Here is a 7,663-nt window from a genome sequence, read left to right on the forward strand (position 1 = left end):
ATTATATTTATTTCTAAAAATTAAATTAAATTATTTTTTTGTAAGTAAATGTTTTATAAACTATTATTTATTTAGACAAGCTTGTGAGTAATGACAACGAGAATTAAATTTAATAAATTTTTAAATTACCTTCAAAACAATCACATTTTTTAGTTTGACATTTGCCTTTACAATAACAGCTAATAATACCTTGACCTCCAATTAAAGAAGATACAATTTCTCTTAATGACATTTCTTTTGTCTTATTCACTTGCTCGATGTCAATGAAATTTGATGTGGCTGGTTGTATATTTCCAGAACCATACCAACCTCTTAGTATGCCATGTTCAGTTTCTAAATGGTTAAGTTTATTTTCCTGGTCGGTCACTACGCCAATAACGTTAGCTGGGTTACAGACCCTCATTCCACCTTTGGAACCGGGATTACAACACAGTCTCCAACTTTAAATGTTGGTATTTCGATCTTACTATCCTATAGCATAATGAAATAATGAATTATTTTAAGTAAATATAAAAATCAAAACTATTTTACTTGTAACATATTTTTGGCTTGCTTTTCTATTACTATAGCTCTTAAATGACGCACTTCCTTCATTTTTATATTCTCCTCACATAAATTACATAAAATTGCTTCACCGGAGTCCATTTCCATACAATATAATATTTGTAAAACATTTACTTAAAATTAATAATTTAATTTAATTTTTAGGAATAAATATAATACGAGTATATAGAAATTAAAGTTTTTTTTTAAATTTTTGCTACATGAACATCCAAATGACGGAACAAGTTCTGTCGATAATGATTTAGGTATCTATTTCACGAAATATTATCCATATTGTGTAATTACGTGAAGTGGAGAAATCGCGGTTCCAATTCACAAAATGGATGCAAACGTTGTACATTTCGCGAAATGTACAATAACGCGATATGGATGCGACATAACCATAAAACAATTTAATTTTTATTTTTATTTGTTATATACATATTAATATTATATTACATTCAATCTTAAAAATGTGTAAAAGAATGTTTTTAAAATTAGGATGATATGATTGGATTTTTTTCAAGTAATTTAAAAGCCAATATTATCTTTTTACAAATTTATTCGAACTTTGACACAATACCTAAACATATCACCTTTCTATTATTCTTTTAGGTCTCATTAGTTTTTATATATAATGTATAAATAAAACTAGTAGAGGTACGAAAAGAAAAAATTAAGTTATATTTCTGGATCATTCATGACATCATAAACATAAAGTATATTTTAATCTATGTATGAAGAATTAAACGAACATACTTGATGAATTTTAAGAAATTAAATTACCTTTAAAAATATATGAACATATATATTATGACACAAATTTGCTTAATTTATGTGATATAATAACTAGATAATTTTTAATAAAGTTTTATAAATGATATTTATAATAAGTCAATGCATACAACTTTGTTAAGAATTTGAATATATTTTAACCATTTTTATCTGAGTATATTATTTTAGGTAATATTCGTTTACAAATCATGCGTTTTAAAAATATATTTATTCGTAAATAATGTTGAAATTTATTTATTAGTATTTTGGGTGTTGATGATTTTACCTTAATTCAATTGACGAATGACAATAAAATAAAATGAGATTTACAATTATATATCTAATAACATTTTGTTGAAGTACTAAAATGTAAAAAAAATTACATCGACATTGTATTATAGGTTAAATTTTTATAAATTCGGTAATTTTACATTTGTTGACAAATGTTCACGTAATAGACACAATAATTCAAAATAAATTTGTTAAATATCATTTAATAATTTTAGTTTGGTCATTTTGTCTATCAGTCCTTTTATTACGAAGAACGGATGAGTGGTGAAACCGAAAAATATGTTTAAAAAACTATGCATTCATGTATATACCTGAGAAATAGCCATAAGTATAACGTTGAAAATAAGAAAATACTTTCTCAAGCGCACATCAATCGACAATACGAATTTTTTAAATTGGGATCAAAAGAATTAAACAAGTATCCCACAAAGCATTTATCAATCATAACGATTGATACAACATTTATGTTTCGTTGGACTTTAAATATTTAAAATAAAAACGTTATTCAACATTGTATAAACTTTTAATTATTCATGTTGGAATTGGAATATATAATAAAAATTAATTAACATCCCAAAAAAAAAAAATTTAAGTTAATGAAAATTTGAAATTGTATAAATTTCTAATAGATCATATTTATTAAGCATAGTAGAAATTATAATTATTTTATTTTGAAAATTCATTAATTTGGTATTTATTTTAAATATTAAGTTTTGATTTTGTTTTGATTGAAAATTTAAATTTAATTTTTGATTTTCAATTGAAATATATGGTTTAATTAATTTTAAAAAATAATTTGAATTAAATATTAATTTATAATGTATAGCTAAATATTTAGTTATCATTGTAATACAACATAGATTAGAATTAAAATTATATTAGTAAAAAAATGTTTTTCATACTTATACATGTATTCATATTTGTTATATTATTATATTCTTACATATAAGTCTATGACTATAATTTATAACTCTTCTTTATGACTCAAATATATTCTATCGATATTTATTTTATTTCACTTATAATATTATATTATAATTTATAACAGTTAGGTAAAGTTATTTTAAATTGTTTTCGGCTCAGATCTTAATTGTAAGATTATTGTAATAATATTTATCATTATTATTTATATTAGAGAAACAGTTATCAATAAATATATCTTTGCTGTATAGGGTATTATTATTATTATTATTATATTACTAAATAAACATTTTACTCGTACTGTTTGATAAATCAGATTTGATGAAAAATAGAGAGTACATTTGATTTTGAACAGGAAAAAATAAAATGTTTTATTCTGCCAACATTTGACTGGAACATAGTGTGAGTTTCTGTGAACATCTTATCAGCTTCTTATGGACATATTCAGCGTGTAAGTGAACAATTTTTCTCGATGTTGGAATAAGGCAAACACGCTTGACAAGAAACCATTCAAAGCTGTAAAGTCAATATTATAATTAAAAAAATATATGTGTATACATTATTGAAGTATAAATAAATTCATACGTCATGCGTTCCGCTGACTTAACAGGTCGGGGTTTGTAATAAATGTACACTTTTGTCTTATCGCCTAACATATTTATGGCATAATTACATGATTCGAATTTTCATTCTTTGATATGATACAATAAATTTGCACTGAACGATGACTGTTGACTAGATCCAATATGTGAACTTAGGTAAAATATGTCGATAATAGCTATCCAACACCAGGAACAAAATATATGGTGAAATTGATTGTAAACCATTTCCGACTGCCACAATATATTAGTTTTCTAACTGAAATAGAGTATATTATTTTGTTAGATCAAAAGTCACCAGATGTTTTCGTACAAAAATTATTACATTTCCACTGTTGGATGAAGCAACATATTCCTAGTTTTCACGAGCACTTCAAACCATGTAAGACAAAAATCTTTGTAGTGGAACGGCAAGTACGTGAATCCGTCTGATGTCGAAATTTTTTTCAAATTATTTGTAATATCTTATTATACAAGTCCATGACAGCAAAAATGAAATGTGAACTCCAGTTATTAATTTATTTTTTTCATTCAAAACTACTATATTTTATTTTTATTATAATTAACTAATTTGTTGTTTTAACAAAAAAAAAAAAAAAACATGGTTTGGTTATTATATATTTAAAAAAGTAAGGTCTGAATAATGAAAGTTTAATAATAAAATATACTTAATTTATAGTATTAATTTCATATGATGTTAAAGATTGATATTTTCAAATTATAGTGCGAAATATAGTGTAAAATAATGATAAAAAAAAAGTATATAATTATACATCTATATTATTACTCTAATATTTTTATTTATTCCTTTATTAACCAAGTAAATATATTATATAGATATTTATACTTTTACTTATGTAACATTTACAAGTATAACAATAGATTTATATCTACTGTATTTGCTATATTTAATCACTTTTGTTTGATATTATGATCGTCATCAGAAGTTTTCGATACAGTTGGATACAAGATAAAAACCATTCGGGTTTATTTTTGATTCTAGGGTGATACAATCGATGAATCTAATATTATATCAAAAATAAATTAATTTTACCGAGAAAATCGTCTTACAGACTATTGAGTGCACCTTAATAATTAAAACACTCTAGATCGACAAATAAACTTTTCGACATAAAACAATTTTAAATTAAAAATATCATACGTTACTATAAATTTAAGAAACAAATAACGCAACAGAGTATTAGAATTTCATGTACTTATAATTATTATATTTTTGATTATGTATCAATTATTGTCACACATAAATTAGTAGGTACATTGTCTTATACGTTTTGCTTCTGATTTTCTAATACAAAACTACATATTTTTTTGTTGAAAAATCTTTGTTATGTTTAAGAAAATAATAATTATTATATTACATATCATTTTTAAGTATAGACATAATTCTGTAATCAAAAGGTTGATTTTGCCTGAAAAATGGTTTTGTATTGAAATAAAATAAGATAATTTATTTTTATTTATTTATTTACTTATTTAATTACGATTGAAAGTAATTTATTTTTATGTTAAAAATTCATTAATGTTTTAAAATATTAAATTTCTGTGTGCCTAATAATTTAATAAAAATAAAAATTCACACTACTATTTCTTTACTACTACGTGCTGTGACAGAATAATATATAAAAATTAATTTGAATAAATATATTATTAATTTTTATTAGATCTTTTTATTTTAATATAAAGTCGATTTAGTTATTACCTTCTAAGTATTTGATTTGAATGTTTATTGTGATAGTTAAACAATCAAAAATTTCATTAATTTCTTATTGTATATTATTTTAACACAATACAAACGTACTTAAAGTTACAACTTTTAACAAATATAACAGTTTGAAAGTACAAATTATTCATTATAAAATGTATAATGCTACTTTACTAAAAATATGTATACTATTTGTTTATTGTATAAAATGTAAGTGTTTTTTTTTTAGTATTTATTATTTTAGATTTATCATTAATTTATTAATATTATTCAACAGACAAGCTTAGGAGAAGTAATTCCATGCTAGAGGCTTTTGAACTTAGGTACATTATGTCTCGCTAGAGGTTCAAAAACAATTCAATCAATCGACATAATTTTGAACTTGGAGAACGCTATGTCATGCCAGAGATTCAAAATATATAAATCAGTTACCATAATTTTGGACGTAGATAACGCTATGTCATATCATAAAATAAACAAATAATTATAATAAATTAATCACAATTAAAAACAATAAATATAATATTATATAAATGTATAAGTATTTAAACATGTAAACTATATTACTTGAAAATAATGCGTTTACAATTAGTATATGTAAAGTAGGTAATAAATTAATAATAAAAGTAGGTAGTAAATATAAATAACAAATTAAGTAATACTACTATATATTGAGTAACTTCCAATGTGTTAATTTATAAAATGGTAAGTATTAGTTACTATAATATGACTTTAAAAAATTTCCATTAATAAAACAATTTATTTAATTCAATAACGATAATATCGTAAAAACCACTTCGATATCTGTGTGCGATTGTTCAAATTTCAAGTTTCAATAAACAATATTGAGAGCTAATAATATTTTTAGGAAATTTTATTTATTGTAATTTGTCATAAATGTTATTTCATATTATTATTATCTTCTCTCAAATTATTAAATATGCATGTTTATTAGGTTTTGTTATAAATTAAAAGTGTAACATTATTTCAATGGAATATATCAAGAAAAATTACTATAAAATTATAAAATAATAAAAATAAATTTCTCGAATAACGAACTTTAACAAAATTCTTTAATCAGAATTTATAAATTTTTTTTAGAAATTAACAAAATCCCAAATTTCATACTTTTAAACATAAGGAATTTTAACAAGGAAATTCCACATAGATAATACAATTTAAACGTCTATCTAAATGTACAATGGCAACGACTATTTAAAAAATGACGCTATAAAAGGATTATCAAAATTGAAAATCCTGAATACAAAAAATACTTTGTTTATTAACACCACACAGCTTAGAACAGTTATAACACTTAATGACATAATTTAAATTGAATAAAAATGTTTTTGCTGCGAATCTACAGTTCTTATTATGAAAATATTATGAATAAAAACTAAAACGAAATACATTTTTGGGGTAAGTGTTCTCAATTCTCTGATGGTAATCTGATTACAAGTCAACAAAATGACTTCTTAAAACACAAGTAAAAAGTATACGTGAAAAATAAAAATAATAATAAATACAAACCTAATTATTAATTAATACAAACATAATAATGCGATTAAAAAATTAATTACATATTGTTGCATACTTTTCAACTATGTAATACAGATATACATCGTAATAAAATATAATATATAAACAGTCCATTATTCGTAGCAAGCAAAACTTTAAGAACATGGAGGGTAACTCGATAACTCACGCGTATCGATTCAGCGTTTCTCGTATACGTGACCCAATGCGCGTGAACAATTTTTCTTGTGTCGTTCCATTAAAATTTAGCTTAAATTTTATTCATGAAGACTTATATTTAATTTCAAAGCCGAATTAAATATAGCCAAAACTACGACGGTGATTATAACAAAAATGATTCCCCGACCCACGAGTGTCCGCGGTAAATTTGGATTATTAGTACACTATACAAGAGATGTTCTCCAGGTAAATTTTAAAAACGTTAAAACTACAATCCATGTTTTTCAAGCAACAGCGGTTTTTATCGGTATTTTTCGTTCATTCTATCAAATAAATATTATTCGTGTGTTATGACTAGTAATTAAATCATTTATCACAAATCGTCAAGTTCGAAAGTAAAATTACATATAGTTGTTCTTAGTCACAACACACACAACTAAAACTACTATTATGAATCGGAAGTTTTCGTAGCGAGTTACACGAGTTACATATTTGAATTGTCAGTAGATTCTACATATTATAACATTATATTTTCCGGATTTGACATGTGTAATGCCGCATTATCAGCCTGGCAATAATATGGTGTCAGAATATGTAACTATTCTGAGTTCGTCCGGTAACTCGTTCAATGGTTAATAACTACAGAAAATCGTTTAGGAAAATCTACGTTTCACACAACATCTATCGCGACACCAAATCAACATCTTCGTATTACAATTTATTACAATCAGTTAACATAAAATAAGTATTGTCAATATTGCACTGTGTTATTGTTAGTATTTCGAACCGTTATATCACCATTAAAATTTGCAAGCGTAATTGGGAAACTGCAACACTGTCATTCTACAAGGTGAGGTCGTAGTGATTCTATTGCTGATCAGTACTGACAGTAACCGATGTATTCAAATGTATTCGATTGTATTATAGGATTTTTAGTATTATTCATTATACGAACATGTTCATATGAATAATATTCAATTTGAGTGACTATTGGATTTCTTCATTCCGAGTTTGTTTTGAATAAAAAAAATATTCGGTCGTGTCGAAAACTATATTCGAATAAACAAACAGCATTCGACAATACCGAGTTAATATTCAATCGCACCGATCATTAGAA

The 7,663-nt window shown here is 23.9% G+C and overlaps 1 long non-coding RNA gene across 1 annotated transcript; it reads right to left on the reverse strand.

Annotated features, from left to right (window-relative positions):
* Positions 1 to 2,832: 2,832 nt before the first annotated feature.
* On the reverse strand, positions 2,833 to 3,663 carry LOC112693323. The gene is made up of 3 exons (XR_003149467.1): positions 3,454 to 3,663; positions 3,115 to 3,387; positions 2,833 to 3,045 (listed from the first exon to the last, which is right to left on the reverse strand). It is a non-coding gene; the product is annotated as an uncharacterized LOC112693323 (long non-coding RNA).
* Between the last annotated feature and the right edge of the window lie 4,000 nt (positions 3,664 to 7,663).

Source organism: Sipha flava, unplaced genomic scaffold (genome assembly GCF_003268045.1).
Source record: "Sipha flava isolate LNK unplaced genomic scaffold, YSA_version1 84_pilon_pilon, whole genome shotgun sequence".
NCBI lineage: Eukaryota > Metazoa > Arthropoda > Insecta > Hemiptera > Aphididae > Sipha > Sipha flava.